Below are 18,718 nucleotides of genomic sequence, written 5' to 3'. Positions count from 1 at the left end.
ATGTCACTGCCCCATGGTGACCGCTTGCCCATCCCTGCTCTCCTTTATGGGCAATTGGCAGCAAACAGAGCAGAAGGGAAGATGCTTAGGGTGGGCTCCTTGGGTGCAGTCTGACCTCCACAGCCATCAATCATCCTCGACGTCTCGGGTTTTTTTTATGGTTTCTACTTTTTCTTGCAAGTGCTGTGGCTCTGCAGGGAGCAAAGCAAAGTTTCTCTGCTGCCTGCAGAGCAGGAGCAAAGCTGAGGCCAGGCTGAGCGGGGCTGCCCTGGGAGGAGTCCTGGCTGCCCTGAGCTGCCTGCTGCTGTTTGGAAAGGAAAACAGCCTTGATTCAGAAGCATCTGCCCCCGGGCCCTGTTTTCTGGGGGGAACAACAGCAAAGTCCCTTTCTCTTGATTTTAGACCAGTGTCACTCAAAGGAAATGGATCCTTTTATTCTCTGCTTTGCCGAGCTTTAGCAAAATCCGAGCAGCAATTCAAACACAAGCCTTGTGGTGCCAGAGGAACTCAGAGAAGGAAACTTGTCCATGTTGTGGCAGTGGCTAAACCCTGCCCAGAGCAAGGAGAGAGCACCGGGACAGCGGAACCTCAGCCGCAGCAGGGGCAGGGACACTGCAGCGAGCAATGTCCAGTGAGCAATGAAGATAACTAACATTCCTTTAAAATAACCAGCTGGAGCAGAGACAGCTCCTCTCCTACATTACCGGGCACAATGGACACTCTTGACATAAACTCAGCGTGGGAGTTTCTTTGGCCCTGGCATAAGAAAGCGGCCCGTGTAGACATTTTCTACCATTAAAGAGAACCCAAGATGATAATTTTATACAGAACCTGGGAAAGGCTATGAAGCTGAAATGCTGATCGTCTTGCTGGGAATTTTCCTCCCCACTGAGTTAGAATAGAGCCATGAAAAGGAATTTGATCTTTTTAAGCCGGTGTTAAGGTAAAGATGGAACCTGGGCAGAGCTTCAGGGGGAGAGAGAGGGCGCGTGGCTGAGGCCGGGGCCAGGGCAGACAGGACCGGGCATATAGGGAGCAGGATTATTGATATGTGGGTCCTCAGAGCTGCTGAATTCCCACCACCTAATAGCTCTCTTCGCCAAATAATTACCTCTTCTCCAGCATTTGCTTTGCAGTGATGAGTGGGCTCATGGGACTCAGCGCTGTTTGCAGCTGTGCCAGGCCTGGGGCAGGCTCTATTTCAGCATTGCAGACAAAGTGGGTGTTTTATTGCTTTCTTTGTTTAAAAAATGTTTTTTAAAGCATATTCCAGAAAGCATCCTGTTCCCTTAGGGAAAAATAGGGTATCTGTAGGGAATGAGCCAGCAAGGCTGGGTTTATCCATGGGTTTGGGCAAAGAGGAACATGCGAATGGCCATTCAGGGTTTGGATTTATACTTTCCTTAAGCAGAGTATCCTCTTGATGTGGGACAGGGCATGGCAGGTGCTGGGGGGCTTCCTGGCACCCCAACCCACCTTTGCCAAGGGCAGCTGCTGAGACCATGCCCAGCTGTATTTGAAGGCTCATCAGGACCACAGGAAACCTGTTTTTCAGGAGCCTTACCCAGAGAGCTTCGCAGCATTCGGACTCTCTTTGGCAGCTCTCCTAACCTAATTATAATTAAGTATGTATTAAGCTGGGATGAAGTGGCCTTCAAGTGGCTATAACCTTTTAATAGGGGAACTTGCAGTAAGGCAGCAGGACCACGGCTCAGGCCAGGGCAATGTGAGCCCTGGATGCGGCGTGTTGGGGATGGGGCCAACAGCTCCATGGGAAGAACCTGCCTGTGTGTCCATCCCGAGGACATAGAGCTCCATCGCAGGGCTGGGGGACACAGAGACCCCGGCTACGCAGGGCTGTGCACCCCAGCACTGGGACAGAGCCCCATCTGCGCCTCATCATTTCTGCCCCACTGCTCTGGTGAGACCTCTGCAGTTCTGGTCAAGCTCTGGGTCCTCAGCACAGGACAGACATGGACCTGCTGGAGAGGGGCCAGAGGAGCCACAGGAATGACCCGAGGCTGGAACAGCTCTGCTGGGAGGACAGGCTGAGAGAGCTGGGGGGTTCAGCTGGAGAAGAGAAGCTCCAGAGAGACCTTAGTGCGGCCTTTCAGTGCTTAAAAGGGGCCGATAAGAAAGATGGGGACAGACTTTAGAGCAATAGGACAAGGGGTGATGGTTTTAAACTATAGGAGGGAGATTCAGGCCAGACATGAGGAAGAAATTGTTGCCCTGAGGGTGCTGAGAGCCTGGCCCAGGTTGGCCAGAGAGGTGGTGGATGAACCATCCCTGGAGACATCCCAGGCCAGGCTGGACGGGGCTCTGAGCAACCTGAGCTGCTGAAGATGTCCCTGCTCATGGCAGGGGGGGCACTGGGGAGCTGGGAAGGGCCCTTCCACCCAAACTATTCTATGATACTATGATTCTATCTAGGGGCTGTCTCCATACTTCAGCCATTATCAGTGTCACGAATGCGTGTTGCACTCATGGACGTCAGTGATGGGAGGCGGATGCATCTGAGTGAGCAGAACTAACAAGCATCACATCTGCCCCAGCACAGCACTCTCTGCACACCGTCCCTGCACTTTGGGGGGCCCGCACCTCTCAAACCCACCCGGGACTCCTCTTGCCCGTGCATGATGGGGCCAGTGCCTGGCAGCAAGCATCGCCCTGTCTCATCCGGCTCCATGTGAGGGCAAAGCAGCTGGGGATGCTTGTTTGCTGAGCTGAATTCCTCCCTGTCGACTGCTGCTCAGCGGCACCGTCGCCCGCCTGGAAGCTGATCCCCACCGCGCACAGCCCAGCATGCCCGAGCACCGGGACTGAGAAACGGGGTGAGAAGGGTGACGGAGGGGATTGAAGCAATGCTGAGAGAAGGCGAATGGGAGACTCTGGGTCTGCCTGTTTCCCCAGATATTCAGCAGGGGAATGATAATCGCACCCTTTATAAAGCTCTTTGCTGTGTGGGGCAGAATAGGCTGCTATGAAGTTCTGCCAGCTGGGGGTTGCAGTTCTCATCCCTGCTCCCAGATGTCTCAGCAGCAAGGGGTAGGAGAGGGTAAAAGCTTCTTTTTCTGTCCTGGCATGTTAATGCCCTATCCCTACCCTCTATGGCTTCAATAATGCCTTATTGTTTTCCAGTGTTTTGTCATGTGCTCGAGAAAAACAAACCCATTCTCCCAGCACATGGCCTGGTTTTGATTCTGCTGGAAAACAGCCTTATCTCCAGGGCTCCGCCTGTCCCCGCCACCCCGACTGATGCACAACGATGCTGCCCGTCGGAGGAGGAATCCCAGCTGTGACCACCTCACATCCATCAAATGCCACACCAGCACATCACCGCCTCTGTCACTGCTCCCTCCTTCTGTCCCTGACATGGGTCCCCTTGTTGCTTGATGACATTGATAGGTGCGTGGTGACGAATGCAATAAAATGTTACTGCTCTCAGAGTTAATGTATGGTGTAAGCTGTTCCTGTGCCACCCCAAAATGCACAGATGAAGGTACACAGCGCTGCACTGCCTGAGACTCAGAGAGCACAGAGATATCTGTAGCACATCCACCCTTGCTGGCCTCCAACAGAACAGTGGATTTGGTTTTATAATCATCAATTTAAACATGAGTTTGCAAATATGAGCCTAGAAACACCAAAGGCACCTCGAAGGATTTTCCAAGCATGGAGTAGCTTCACTATAAATGTGAATTAGAGCATCAAGATGAAACTAGCCCCTGGCAGGGATGCGGAGCTGACTGCAGTGTAAGGATTTAAGGACAGCGGTGTCTGTGGGGTCTCCTGCCTGGAGGGGTTCTGTACTGGCAGTGGTCCTTGCTCAGGGCTCCTGCTGCCCACCTGTGCACATCACTGGCTGTTGTCCCCAAAGGAAGATCACAAGGGGCTACCCAGGGCATTGCTGGGTCACCTGGTAGAGCTGACTTTCTGGAGTCTTCATGACAAGCTCCCAAAATCCATGTGTTCCCTTGGTGAACTTGATACAGTTTTTGCAGCCAGGAGAAGTGACAATGGTGTTTAATCCAGGGCTTGAGGAAATGCTGTGGTTACAACAATGAGGTGTCCCCAGGAAAACCTTGCTGGGGTCACCCCCAGCTTGCAGCCAGCTCCCCATTGTGGTGACTGGTTTGTGGAAGCCAGAATGGCCATGGCAACTCTCAGGCATTCTCCACTGCTTCCTGGTCCACACATCCACCTTTTCCTACCCTGGGATCTGCAAATCACCATCAACAGGGGACATGGCTGCTGTGTCCCCTTCCCCTGCCCTTCACCACAAGAGCCACTCCAGCTTGGGGTCTGAAGGTGAGGGGACTGGGGGGGATCTCTGAAAGGTTTGTGAGGAGCTGTTACTATCACAACTTGCTTTCCTCAAAACATCCTTCCACCTGCACCCCTCCAGAAAAGCCCTTAAAGCACATGTTTAACAGTAAATACATGTTTGAAAGCATGTTGAAGTCAATGCAACTCCAGCAGTGGCTCATGCATAGGAGCTGAATCCCAGCATGGGACGGTCTTGCTGCCCATGGCAGGCTTCCCCTGGGGGTTTTGTGTGCCGAGGGCATGACTGAGGGCTGTTCAGGAGATGGGCACTGGCATTTCCGCGCCTCCTACAGCCTCTGTGCATTCCCAGACACTGTCAGGTCCTCCCCAGACCTTTGCTGAGAGCATCTCTGGCTGATGCTGGCATCAGGACTTTGTCCTTCCAGGTGAAGCAGGGTGGCTACAAACCTCTTCCATTGATCTTCAATGGAAGCAATGACCTCAAATGGCGTGGCTGCCACCTTTTGTCTGTGTTACCTGGCTCTGTGCAGCAAACCCCCTCTTGGAGGCCACTGGAGCAATCCCTGTGCAGCAGAGACCTCCCCTGGCTGTCACAGCCAGCTCTGTCCTGCTTTGGGACCTTTCCAGTTGGGTTGGATGGGATGGCATGTTCAGAGGGTGAGACCTCTGTCTCATTTTTGTCATCTACCCAGAGGGAGATAAACCCTGCCTAAAAATACCATTTTCTCCTCACTACTCATCTGGGCACATACTTCAGATGCCTGCAGAGGATGCTGAGTTTGTCACTTGGAGAGGTGACTCTGACACAGCTGAGCTGGGCAAATGTCCTTCTCCCTTTTTGGCTTATCCAAAGATGCATCTGCAGTGGATTTGCACTGGGTGGCTATTTTTATTTAACACAAACAGAAAAAAAGAAATTCACGAAAACCCCTCCATCGGAGCTCCCCCTGAGGCCCTGCTGCCATCTACCGGGGGCCGGGCACAGAGCCGCCTGCGCCAGCCCCGGGCTGGGATGCGACCGGGGGGACAGACCCCTCCAGGGCGCTGGGGAGGGGGGTGCCCCCGCCCTTGCTGTCCTGGATCCGGCCTCCTCCTACTGCAGCCTCGTTGCAAGTGTGATGGGAGCGGCTGAGGGACCTGGGGGGTTCAGCTGGAGAACAGGAGCTGAGGGGAGACCTTCTGATCTCTGAACTGCCTGAAAGGAGCTTGGAGCCAGGGGGGTCGGGCTCTGCTCCCCAGGAACAAGCGCCAGGAGCAGAGCAAATGGCCTCAAGTTGCGCCAGGGGAGGCTGAGGTTGGATCTGGGGAACAATTTGTTCCCCAAAGGGCTGTGGGGCATTGGAACAGGCTGCCCAGGGCAGTGCTGGAGTCACCAGCCCTGGAGGGTTGGACAGACGGACATGAGGTTCTCAGGACATGGGGCAGTGCCGGGGGGGGTTATGTTTGGACTTGATGACCTTAAGGGTCTCTTCCAACAAAAATGATCCTGTGATATTATGATTTGGGAGAAAATCCGCTGGAGAGCCCCAGCAGCCCAAAGCATCCTGGCTGTGGAGCTTGGCTGTCCCCTGCTCCTCTGGGCTGGGGTTTGTAGAAGTATTTTGGCCCCTGTATTTGGGGAGACAGAGCTCAGCTCCTGAAGGATGCAGGCACCTGTGCTTTCTACTTGCTGATGTACTTTTCTGATTTACACTCGATGCCATCATAAAATGTGTATCCAAATCATGCCTCTCCTTTTGGGCAGCAGGGGTGACAGGGGTGTGGGCATGGCTGGGTGGGCACTGCCTGGGTGACTTCATGGCTCCCCTGAGTTGCAGGGCTGTAAGCTGGGGAAGAAGCTGAGATTGCAGATGCTCCAGGCTCATAGAATCCTTTGAATGCTGCCACTCTCACATCTGGATGTGTGGGCTGCCCAGGAGTGTGGCTGGCTGCCCCCAGGCTGGGGTAGCACAGCACATTGCTGATGTGCAAGCAGCTCTGGTGGTTTCTCATAAGGTTTATTCAGCTCCACCATACATGAAGCAAGGGCAACTGGTTATGGCCACATTTTCCACTTGTAGTGCCCAGAACAAGTGCCTAAATCCAGGCTTTGGCACCTGAACACATTGATCACGGGAGAGGGATGGGGGGTGGAGGTCACAAGGAGCTGTGATGCTCTGGTGTGTGGAAGGTGGTGGTGGCTCTGGAGGCTCAGAGGTGGCTGGGACAGAGGGTGCTGGGCTGAGGGTCACGATGGTCCCAGCTGTCATGGAGTGCTGCATCCAGCTCTGGGTCCTCAGCACAGGACACACATGGGCCTGCTGGAGAGGGGCCAGAGGAGTCAAAGAAATGATCCAAGGCTGGAACAGCTCTGCTGGGAGGACAGGCTGAGAGAGTTGCGGGGTTCAGCTGGAGAAGAGAAGCTCTGAGGAGACCTTAGTGCGGCCTTTCAGTGCTTAAAAGGGGCCGAAAAGAAAGATGGGGACAGACTTTTGAGTAGGGCCTGTTGTGATAGGACAAGGGGTGATGGTTTTAAACTAAAGGAGGGAGATTCAGGCTGGACGTGAGGAAGGAACTGTTGCCCCTGAGGGTGGTGAGAGCCTGGCCCAGGTTGGCCAGAGAGGTGGTGGATGAACCATCCCTGGAGACATCCCAGGCCGGGCTGGACGGGGCTCTGAGCAACCTGAGCTGGTGAAGATGTCCCTGCTCATGGCAGGGGGGCACTGGGGGAGCTGGGAAGGGCCCTTCAACCTAAATTGTTCTGCGATTCTGTGGTACCCACCAACTCTCTCCGGCCTCACACGGTCTCTCCCCCATGCTGACCCCATGCTGACTGCCCGAGGCAGAGCCTCCTTTCCTCCCCCAACCCGGGTAGGTGCTTCCAGGGGTGCAAACCGCAGGGGGCTGCAGGAGGAGCGGCTGTTCCACCCCCAGGAGCGATGCTCAGCCCCCCCCGTCCCTGCAGTTCTCGGGCAGGACACAAGGGGGAAACCTCACCCCGTGCGGCAGCAGCTCCCCCCGCAGCCCCGCTCCTCCCCGGGGCGGCCGCCGAGCCGCCCGGCCGCGCTGCTCACGGCCCCGGGACGGGGAGCAGAGCAGGAACCACCCTGCTGCAAAACTGGGGAATGTGGGGCAGGACAGAATCGTAGAATAGTTTGGGGTGTCTCGAGGCAAGTTGGGACAAGACCAGGTCTCTGCATGTACGGCGACTTTTTGCAGCATCTAACGTCGAGGGGTCATTGAGTAAAGCCACAATGCACCTGCGGCAGGCAAAAAGGCAGCAGCTGAGCAACACAGCCACATGTTGGAGCAGCTGAGGGTCTTTACGTGCTAAGTGCACTCTTGTGCTAGAGGATTAATGCTCACCAAGCTGAAAGGAGAGGAGGTTGTGCAAACCGACCCTCTGCTCAGCTCAGTGCTGGGAAGTGTCCTCATGGTGCTGCAGCCCCCCTGGGGCTGTGGCTCCAGCTGAATCAGGGGAGCAGAGGGCTGGGAAACCGGGCAGCACCAGGACTGTGGGCTCACAGATGGTCTGAGCCAAGGCAGATGTTTGGACACAAAGAAAAGGTCATCACAGAGTGTGATGAAGTGGTCGCCTCCATAAGCCACTGGCAATATGAGAAGTCATGGGGCTGGCACAGGGAGAAGTTAGAACTGGCACCAAGGAGGTTAGGACTGGCTCTGGGAAAGGCTTTCTAGCAGTAAGGACAGAGTTGTGCTGACACTGCAGGTGACTCTGGGGATCCCTGTCCTTGGTGGGCTCCAGAACAGGGCAGATGTTAATAAACTTCTGTCAGGGATGGCTATTGCAGCAGTTCTGCCCTGGTGCCAGCGACAGACCCTTACTGTCCAGTTGCCTCCTTGGCTTCCAGCCCAGCCCTGATTTCTGCACCCAGGAAAGGGCACGTGTCGTCTGCCACAGCTCTGCCTCACCCACTGCCAGTTACAAACTGGGCTCTGGAAAGAGCACTGGCCACTCGCACAGTAATGCACAGCTCACCCGGAGACCCTAACCACAGCATGATGTGGCCACAGGGGCGGGAAGGATGCGTGTCTCCTTCTCTTACAATTACCACTATAATTGTTCATATTACAGTGGGGAAAATGTTTGTTTTTACTCCATCGAAGTTTTGCCCACACCTTTACTTGTCTTGCTTCTCCCTGTGACAAGCATGGATGGTTTCCAGCAAGCTTCTATGTGGTTTTGAGCATGCAAAAATCAGAGAGTAGTGTAGAAATAGTCCCAAGGGGTGCGGGATGGATCTGCCATAGTAAGACCCATTGAATTGCCCCCTCACAGATGGAAAACTGAGGCACAGAGGGCTGAGTGACCTGCTCATGTCCTCCAGGGCATCAGTGGCAGTGCGGGGAGCTGAGCTGTGCCCTTCCAAAACCAGGATCAGACCTTCTCAGTGGAAGAAGACACCTGAGAAAGGAGGTGAAAGAGAGCCAGGAGTGAGTGTGGGTTTGCTCCAGAGACTCCAATCCCTTGTATGGGGCAGGAGAACAGAAAAGCGCAGATCAGACAAGTCTTCGCCTGCTGGAATTGTGACAGCTCTGGAGTCCTTCCACCCCAGAGCCGGCCAGGAAACCTGCGGCAGATCGGGTCATTTAAGCTGATATTGTCACCTCCTGCTTAGGAGGTGGAAGGGGAACATCTGGGGTCAGATCTGCCCCCACTGAAGTCTACAGCCCATTTTCATTTCTCAGGGTCGGGCTCTCTTTCAGGATCCTTTGGGTTCCACCAGAGAAATGGAAAACACAAGTTGTGAGGGGAAGCAGTGAGAAGAAGCAAGTTCCCTTTTTGGTGGATCTTGCTTCCCCTTCCCTCCCAAGCTACGCAGGCAGCAGGGAGAGGCTGCAGAGATGCTCCGCCCAGGGCTGTGAAGCTCCGTCTTTATGTGAACATGGGGAAAAGGGACAACGAGCACACCTAGAGTCTTTGCAGCCACGGGCAGAGCCATATGTGATGTCCATGTAAGGACAGACTTAAACACCTCAAATCTGGGAAAACCAATGGTCCAGATAGCAGTGAAAGCATCCGGGGGAGCTGTGCTGGCTGCAGTCTGCAGCCCTTGGCCCGTGCCTGGAGATGTTTGCTTTATGGCATTTTAGGGGGGCTGAATTATTTTATCTCCAGTGTGTGGCCTGATCCGAGTCCAGCAAGGACACCCCAGCACCTCTCTGGCTGAGATGTCAGCCCGTTTTGCTCCCTCCTGCCCGTTCCCTGGACGATGTTCAGCTGAGTCCTGCATCCCTCTGCCTGCTGCATCCCAAGTGATGCTGCCGGGTCCTGCCCAGGTCTCTGGACAGCAGCGTATCCATGGGGAGGGCACCAGGCTGGGGTGGATTTGGGAGGGGAGGAGAGGTTTCAGGACAGCTGTGGAGCTGTGTGGGGGAATTTGACCCGGCCAAGGGAGATCACAGCCTGCAGAGGGAGATTTTCTCTGCACAGCTGCATTTGCAGGGGTGCTGCCCGGGGAGAGGGACCTTCCACCGGCCTTCCTGCAGAAACACAGTGCCTGCCTGCAGAAAGCCGGTGGAAAGCTGCTGGGGGAGGAGGATGAAGAAGGAAACCTGTGTTGGATTTTTTGGCACTTTTTGGATCCTGAGCCTGCCACTCATCCCTTGTTTAGACACAGGGACCCCTTAGTTGGGGACAGATGAGTGAGGGGCATTGACTGGGGTAATGAGGAAGAAATTGTTGGCCCTAAGGGTGGTGAGAGCCTGGCCCAGGTTGGCCAGAGAGGTGGTGGATGAACCATTCCTGGAGACATCCCAAGTCAGGCTGGACGGGGCTCTGAGCAACCTGAGCTGGTGAAGATGTCCCTGCTCATGGCAGGGGGGGCACTGGGGACACTGGGAAGGTCCCTTCAACCAAAATCGTTTTGTCATTCTATGATTCTATGATAATGCAGCAGTGTGAGGGGTTATCCTGGGTCAGCTTTGCCTCACAGCCTCCCGGCGTGTGAGAGGAGCCCAGCGAGGGGTGAGCTGGTGCTTGTGCAAATCCCTGGGGAGGTGGGAGGCTGTGAAAGGAGCCTTCTCCCCACTGCAGCACTGGGGGGTCACCAAACCCACAGCTCTCTTGGGGCAGCATCCCCATCCCTGCTGTCCATGAGCCTCCATCCATCGGCTGGATGGGAACTGCTTCTGGAGAGGGGTAAGGAAAAAAACCAACCATCTTTTCAAAGACGCATTTGCAGAGAGCGGTAGGTGCTTGGTTTGAGATCTCACAACATTAAAGCCGCTCCTGATTTTGCTGTGAAGGATGTGGAGATGGAGAGTGGGAGTTGCTGAGCCCTCCAGCGATGAGCTGGGCAATGAGTCTTTACCCACAGACTTTTTCTAGTTGGATTTTGACCATTTTTGTCACCAGGACATTCCTACGTGCGCTAAATATCCTGACTGATGGCCATCGCACCATGAGCAATATTCTTATGTTTGGCCTATAAATACTGTGTTCTAAGGAGAAATCTATATTGCAAGATTTGAGACAGTACAACTGTCTTCCAGGTATTTATTATAGAAATTTGGATATACTCCACTCTGCTAAGCCTGACTCAGCAACGTGTTGTTGGTTCAGGGAAGTGCGTATGTGTGTGGTACAAATACAGAAAAGTGTTGAGTAGAGAGGAATGGAAATGTCACCCTGACAAACTTCTGAGCACACCTGCACATTAGGGGTAAGCCCCATCTCCAGCAGCCATCTAGGAGGTGCCTTTGTGCCGATTTGGAGGATGAGGAACCAAAATAGAAGTCGGAAAAAGGAGATTTGGGTTTGTGAGTTCACATTCCTGGAAATTAAGAAGGATTTGACCGAAGCAGAACGATTGTTCTTGTGGGAAATGTTTGTAGCCTGCTGGTCCTCACGTACACCAGTCCCTTCACATACATTGGAAACCTGATTTGCTTAGAAATGTTCTCTGTGGAAATCACTATCCATCACCAAAGGGGCTTTATGTAGCAATTATTTTGCTCTTCTCCCAGTCAAGTGTTTCCATGAGTTGCTTTGGAGTCTCTTGTGGAAAAATTACATTTATATTTAAATACTTTCTTACTAGCCCTGTATTGGCTGCTGAGCATCCTTCAGAGCAGAGGTGTTGTCCCCTGGGCACCTGGAAGCAACAATGCTGCCAGATCTCTGCCCTCTGAATTTGCATCGGCATGGGCTTTCCTGCTGAGTTAGCTGGAACTCGCAGTTTGGTATTTGGGCCTTTTTACCTTGCCAGATTAGCCGTGGAAGGACAAACCGGATAGGGTGAGCAGGAAGGCAGAGCAGTGCTGACAGTCTCTGGTACGAAGCTCGCCCATGACAGCCACCGGCCCTGTGGTTTCCCTGTCAGAGGGAGTTACCCCAGGTCAGTGCTCCTCATCACGTGCAGCTGGCGTGTTTACCCCGCTACCGAGAACCCAAAGGTCTGAACAAGACCATCGTCAGGGTGCAGCCTCGGCTTCCTCCTCCCCAACGGGGCTGGTGGGAGAGCTCGAGGGGAAGGAACTAAGCTCCGGAGCTGAGATGCACCCAGCGAGCTGCCGGCGTGCTCGGTGGTACCGCTCCTTCAGTGTGACATTGCTGCCGGTGTCACCACAGCCACACTGAATGCAACCCTGCCGTGTGGTGGGGAGTGACTTGGGCTGCCTCCCCTGCTCTGCGTGTGGCCACTAAAAGCCACCTGGGATCCTTTCCCACTGTCCTGCTGTCACCCTGGAGTGTGGCACTGGTGTCCCTAGGATGTCCTGGACCCAAATTAGAACATCTCCAAGATAAGGAGCAGCACAGCCCCCTGCTCCCAGGAGCTCCTGTTCACACTCTGGTGTCACCAGTCCTCAGAGATGCCTTCCCTCTGGAGCCCTTTCCCCGAGGCAGCTGCTCCAGCCCGGTGGCCACCACCCTGCTGTTTGCCACTCTTGTCACTGCAAGCTGCAGCAACCTCCTTGGTGGTGCCGGGGACACGGCACCTCCCTGAGCTCCTCCGCTTCCTTCCGCCTGCACGAGCCCCCAAGCCACCATTTTTGGTAACTTCCTCAGGCTGCAGCGTGCCCCGAGGAGAAAAACAAGCAGCTCACAGCACAGCAGGTGCAGAGGGTGTGGGGCAGGAGGGGACACGCTGCAGGCCCAGCACCCGCAGAAGTTTGGCCTCTCCAGATTTAGCCCGCTGACACATCCCAAGTCCTCTGGTTCAGGGATACACCTGAAAAGCTGGGTCTGAAACCAGGAGGTGGGAATGGGGCAGAAGGGATGGGAAAGTTCAGGTTGGCATCCCAAAGACAGAACCCAGCCTTTAAATCTGGTGTGAAGAGCCCAAGCTCAGAGGATGCTGTGTCACAAAGCCTGCTCCACCCGCATATTTGGCTATTTTGCAGGGTAGTGCCTTGTAGCAAGTGTCACAAACACATAGACATGAGACTTTCCCCTTCCTGTTATTTTTACCACCAGATAATTTCTTCTCAATTGCTGGCAGCCACTCAGCTGGTGAAGGTCGAGTCCACGTCCCCTGTCCGCAGGGATTTGACTGGGTACAGAGTGATGCTCCAGCCCTCCCGGAGCAGGAGGCAGCTGGCTCTGAGCGCTGGCGTCCCACAGGGCTTGTATGGCAGGTGGTTGTCCCAATGGGTCACCAATTAAAGACGATTTTGGCTCTGACTGGGTTTGCTTTTTCTTTTAAAATTCACTGGAATCTCACTGCGAAACCCACATCTATTTCGGCCCCTGAGCAGCTTTCGAATCTCAGAGCATCAGCAGCAAGAGTCATTCTCTTTTGAAAAACTGAAACCCGCAAAGAAACCCAAAGGCAGATTCTTGCCCCTGTCTGTGATATCAGCTGGGCTGGATGTGGCCGCAAGCCCCCTTTGGCAGACGGGCCAGCAGGAAGGCATGGGGGTTGAGTATTGCCAGCGATAGAGGTGGCACAGGCCCTTTCTCAGGAACAGATTCGAAGGCAGAAGAAAAAGGCCATTCCCAAGTGCCACCAGAGCAGAAATCAGCAGCATGTCCCCAGCCTGGTGTTGCCCAGCTCAGGATGTTGGTAGCTTTGTTGAAAGCTACTGAGGGCTTTTCCCGCAGAGATGGGGTGAAGGGCTGCATAGGGAGGGAAGAAAACAAGGTCAGGAAATACGCAGGATGGAGGCATGGAGGAAGGGAGAGAGGGATGGGAGAGGGAGGGCGAGGTGGATGGCTGGAGGGATGGACAGATAGATGAATGGAGTGGTGGATGGAGGGTTGGAAAGATGCATGGATGGAGGGGAAGAAGGAGAGACTTCTGGAGAGAAGGGTAGATGGATGAACTGCAGGATGGTGGGATGGATGTGAGGGTGGACAGAGGAATGGCAGGAGGGAGGGAAGGATGGAGGAGTGGACAAATGGAAGAGTGAAGAGTGGATGGAAAAGTGGTGGGGGGACAGAGGGGTGTGAGGATGGATGGATGGATGGATGGATGGGCGGATGTCTGAAGGGATGGCTAGCTGGATGAACAGCATGGTGGTGGGCAGGAGGGAAGGGTGGATGGATGGATGGAGGGAGGGATGGAGGGTAGCGGGGCGCAGGGAAGGGCGGCAGCAGGGCTGGGAGGCGGGCAGGTGCCGCGGGCTGGGTGTTGGGGCACGCATGAGGGCGGGCCGGGGGCAGGGCGGGCGGTGCCCGGGGCCGGTCTGCGCACACGTGTGGGGCGGGTCCCGCGGGCAGCCCCGCCCGCCCGCTGCCGCCCGCCGCAGGGAGCGGAGCAGAGCCCGGCGCGGAGCCCCGCGGGGCACGCCGAGGATGGGCAGGGAGCCCCGGCGGCAGCGGCCCTGCAGGTGGGGAGAACCGGGGGGTGGCCGTGTCACCGGGGCGGGGGGTCCCGGTGACACCCGGTGTAACCGGGAAGTTCTGTATTCCCGGGGGGGGGGCTGTGCAAATGAGGCGGGGGGAGCGGGGTCTGTATACCTGTGGCTGTGGAGGGGGCGGGTGAGCAGGGGGTTCGTTTATAAGCGGCGTGTCCGTGTAAGCGAGGAGCCTGTGCAGCCGGCGGTGCGGGGGGAGAGCGCTCTGCACCGGTGTGCCCGGGGAAGGCTGTGGAATTTTGGGAGGGCTACTTATTAACGGGGTGTCCAAGGAACAGGGGGAAAATGAACCTGGTGTCATGGGGGGGTCCCATGTAGCTGGGGGCTAAACTCACCTACGGGGGTGTCAGCAGCCCCGGGGTGCTGGCTTTCCCTTGCAAGGTTGGAAGGGGGCACCCTGCACCATATCTCCCTCGGGGTCCCCTTGCAGCTCAGCGGGTTCCCTGGCCCCCTGCACCCCTGGCCAGAAGGAGCCGGTGTCACCCCACAGATGGGGACGGGCCCCACTGCTGTGACTCATTTCTGGACTGCAGACTTGTTTGCCTCCACACCACCCCACAGAGCTGCTGCTTGTGACCCAGGTGTGGGGCCCCAGGGGACACCCCGCTGTGCCTGGGTCCCTGGGAAATCCCGGGGGCTCTCCAGCACCCGCCTGGAGTTTTGGCAGGGCTGCTGGCAGGGGTGGCAGTGAGTCACTCCGTGTCACTGCAGCAGGAGCTCCCCCCGCCAGGCTGGAGGGACCCGAGGACAAGTCACCTATTGCGCCTGTCACCCTCAGCTGGGTCCCCCCAGCCCAAGAGGGTGGACGTGTAACCCCGGGGGTCTCTGCTTTGACAACAGGATGTGGTTTGGGATGTGACAAGCCCAGCAGTGTGTCATCCCTCTGGCATCGGAGTGTGGACATGCACCAGTCCAGAGGTGTTCCTGTGCTGCCCCGTGCACCAGCCTGGGCTGGTAGTTGTGCCTGCAAAGAAGCATCTTCCATCAGGTGCTTCTGTGGCCTTATGGTGCCACCAGCAGCTCCTGTTTAGCGGCCAGTGGTGACTGCAGGGTGCCCAGACCCAGCTGGGCCTCCCGCTGCACTCACTTCTGCAACAACCTCCCCAAAAGGATGTTTAGCTGTTTTGGATGGTGTAAGCCCTGAGGGAGGAAAAGGCTGGGCTGATTCAAATCACCAACCAAAGCGGGAGAAAAGAGATTTCAGACCTTTGTTTTCGTGTTTATTAACATCTCACTGCTGTTACCCCAGCCGTTAACCTTGCTAATGGTTTGTTTTCAGTGCTGCTGCTCTCAATGCAGCCAAGCTGTGCTCAGGCAGCTGCAGGCTGCTGCTGCTCACCCTGCTGCTGAACAGCTGCAATTCATTTAGGTTTCCCGTTTAGACAAGTTTTCTACATCTTGGTTTGATGCAGAGCCTGCAAACTCCAGGGATATGCAGGTCATCAATGCTTTAATTTTTGTGTCTGCTACAGGGGTCTGTTTTTTTCTTTTCTTGTTCAGAACAAAAACTTGCACGCAGTTGCAAATTGTTTCCGAAACATGATTGCAAATTGTTTTGAAGCTCTGGGTGTTGCTCAGATTAGAGTTTAAACCTAGAAAGATGAGAAGATAAAGAGCAAGAGCCTGGCGGTGGTGGTTGCAGTGGTTGCCTCCCTCGGTCGCAGTGGCTGCGCCAGGCTGGAGGGTGCAGGGGACGGCTGGCGTGTCCCGTGGAGCTGGGCTGGGCGATGCGCTGCGGGTTTCTGGGCAGCACGGAGCCCGGGGTGCTGCACTGTGAGCCAGGGGTGCGTCTGGTCCGAGGGCAACTCCATCCTCACGATGTTGTCCTGCCGGACTGAAACGGGGAGCCCACTGGTCTGCCTTCCCCAGTATCGTGTGGCCATTGCTCTCCCGCTCCCTGCAGCTCCACAGCCCCCAGAAAGAGGAAGGGGGATGAAAAATGTTGGAGGTGCTTGTACAGAGGGAGAAGCTGTAATGCTGGTGTGCACTGATTTGGGGAGGCGGGCTGGGGCTCCTCACTGGCAGTCCTGCAGCTCTGGTGCTGTAGGCTGGTGCAGCTGGCCAGTCCCTCCTCCCCCCTGGAGATCAGGACACCCCAGTTTGGAAAAAAGCAACCCAAAACTTGTCACTTGGTGCCTTTTGCTGAACGTGAAAATGAAGATGTGAATTTTGCATTGAGAAAGAAGAGCTAAACCCAGCTGAAAGCATTGGCAGAGGTACTGTTTGCCGCTTGGGCAGCGTGTGCTCCCCGTGCTGCAGCAGCCTCGGGATGCCGAACGTGGTGATGCTGTCGGTACAGCGCTCCGGCTGCAGCGGGGACCAGCCTGTGACACCCGCTTGGTGGCATGGGGACCGCGGCGGCCTTGCCATGCTGCAGCTCACCTGGGGTATTTTCAACTTCTCTTTTTTGGGTGACTGCTGAGCTGTTCCTGGCATGATGGGGCTGCCCACTTTTGCATTATTTTTTTGCAAGGGGAAAATTGTGCGTGGGTTTGTTTGGGGAGAGCCACTGAGGTGGGTGCCCTGAGGCTGGTTTTGAGTGATCAGAGGCTTCTGCTGTATCCAAACTCCGCTCCCATCAGCTCTTTGCACTTGTGCTGGGCAGTAGGTGAGAGAATGGGGAGGGGGCATGAGGTTCCTATGGAAACTGTGCCCATCCTGCGGGCATGGCGCTGCATCCCAGCAGGTCTCCCTTGCTGCAGCTCTGCGCTTTGCAGCCGTGCTCAGCCAGGGCGTTGTTTTGGGCTGGAAATGTCACCTCTGGCTATAATGGAGGAAAACGGGGATGCAATCCATGCTCCGGAGCTGCAGTTCATGCTCTTTCCCTCCTCTCTACGAGATTTCCTTTCTGCTTCCCCATGAGGTTCGGTACCGCAGGACTCCCTGTCCTTGCCTTATCTGTCATGGCTGTAGGTGGTGTGGGGACAGTTTTGTCACCAGTCCACTGCCAGCCTTTTCTTTGCGAGGGTCCCACCCATCCAAATCCGTCATTGGGGGTCTACAGGTGACCTCTGGGCATGACATGCAGGAGGATTTGGTGACAATGTCCTGCACTGCAGGCTGGAGGGGTGTCCAGGGCTTGTCACCAGTGCTGGCACCGAGCCCTCTGCACCGGGTGGGAGCCTGGGGAGTGGCTGCAGCTCCCGAGCGTCTTTCCCAGCACAGAGGCCAAAAAGCCCGTGTTCCTGTTTCTTCTGATCTCGTCTTTGGTCGCCAATTAGCACGACGTGAGAACTTGTCTCCCCGATGACGTGCCTGTGTGACTCCTTGGATGCTTTAATTGCAGGGTTTTCAGCAGCCAGAGCACGATGAAATGGTAATTGTTGTGATTGTATTCTGTGCGGTAAGTAAGAGACGTGGCTCTTTGGCGGAGCTTAATTAGGAAATAGGGACACTGTTGGAAATGGCTCTGTGATGTGATTTTCCTAATGAAAGCTACTGAATAGGCAGCCTTGTAATGAAGAACAGACTTGTGAGGGGCATTGCCAATTGCTCTTCTCTAGTGTTAATTTTGTATTTCCTCCCCATTGTTTCTAATACCCTCTTGGAAAAGCTTGAAGATAAGATGCTTTATTTTCTTACGCCTCATATCCTGTTTGGCAAGCTGCGATTATAGCATGTGCATCTGGAATACATGAGTGGCCAGGCGTGAGCTCCTTCAGACTTGTTAAGCTCTGATTTCAAGCTCTGCTGCTGGAAAGAAAAATTAAAAAAAAAAAAAAACAGAAAAGAATTAAAAAATAAAGGCAACTTCATCTTGCGGTCAGATGATCCTCCCCAGCACCGCAGGAGATGCTCGGCTGAGTTTGCAGGTGTGTGGCTGGAAGAGAGGTGGCTCCGTCGAGTGAGAAGGCAGCGTGATGCTACGGGAAGCGCGGTTTGTTTGGAAGCAGCGTGGCGGGGTTCCGTGTTCGAAGCTTGGCTGTTTTCATCTCGGATGTCCTCTCCTTGCGCGTGGGATTGCTGTGTTTAACCTGCCACGTGTGAGAGTTCACCCAGGTTCCAGTCTCCTGCTGGTAAGAGGAGCCCCGAGGCCGGTTCCTGCCGGGGCAGCTGTGAGGTTCAGCTCCCACCTGCGCCGCTGCGTTCCCGGAACGGGGCTGCTGACCCCTCTGGTGTGTGCCCGGGGAGCTGTGGGCTCCAGCGCTCCCTCCCCAGCTGTGCCGGGCAGTGAAAAGGGCTGCAGATGTTTTTAGCCAACAGATGTGAGCGTGAGCCTCTTGCTGAGTTGAAAGGGGAATGGGAAAATGCTACCTGGCTGGGCGACATAGTCCTGTGGTGCTGGGACAATTATTAGTGACTCTCAGTGCTGCAGAGACAGCAATGGGGCTTGGCTTTCCCTCAAATGCTTTGTTTCATTGCCCAAATTTCTCACAGTGCTTGGGGTGAGAGCTCCTAAAATGCTGCTGGTCCTTATTTTGGGGTCGGTTTAAGCAGAAGCGATGCCCGGGAATGGAAGGGCACGCTGGAGCACCGTCCCTCAGTCACACCGCTCACAGCTGCCCAGCGCTGCAGGAAAGGCTCGGCTTCAAACCCGTCTTGTGACTGTCCTTAGCAGCTGCTGCGGCAGGGAATTCATAATCTTTTTTTATCCTGTGTTGGAGGGGTTTGAGCTGTAACATCAAGG

The 18,718-nt window shown here is 55.3% G+C and overlaps 1 protein-coding gene across 3 annotated transcripts in view; it reads left to right on the top strand.

Annotated features, from left to right (window-relative positions):
• The first annotated feature begins 13,924 nt into the window (after positions 1 to 13,924).
• The window catches only part of PIK3R5 (phosphoinositide-3-kinase regulatory subunit 5), a 61,698-nt gene continuing 56,904 nt past the window's right edge, over positions 13,925 to 18,718 (top strand). For 2 of the 3 annotated variants that reach the window (XM_065034402.1, XM_065034398.1), the window contains exon 1: positions 13,925 to 14,064. The gene's annotated coding sequence lies outside the window, so the exon portion shown is untranslated. The remainder of the gene's footprint in view (positions 14,065 to 18,718) is intronic. The other variant, XM_065034403.1, reaches the window with a different exon arrangement.

This window comes from Columba livia, chromosome 18 (genome assembly GCF_036013475.1).
Source record: "Columba livia isolate bColLiv1 breed racing homer chromosome 18, bColLiv1.pat.W.v2, whole genome shotgun sequence".
Classification (NCBI taxonomy): Eukaryota; Metazoa; Chordata; class Aves; order Columbiformes; family Columbidae; genus Columba; species Columba livia.
This window is presented reverse-complemented; position numbering and strand designations above follow the sequence as displayed.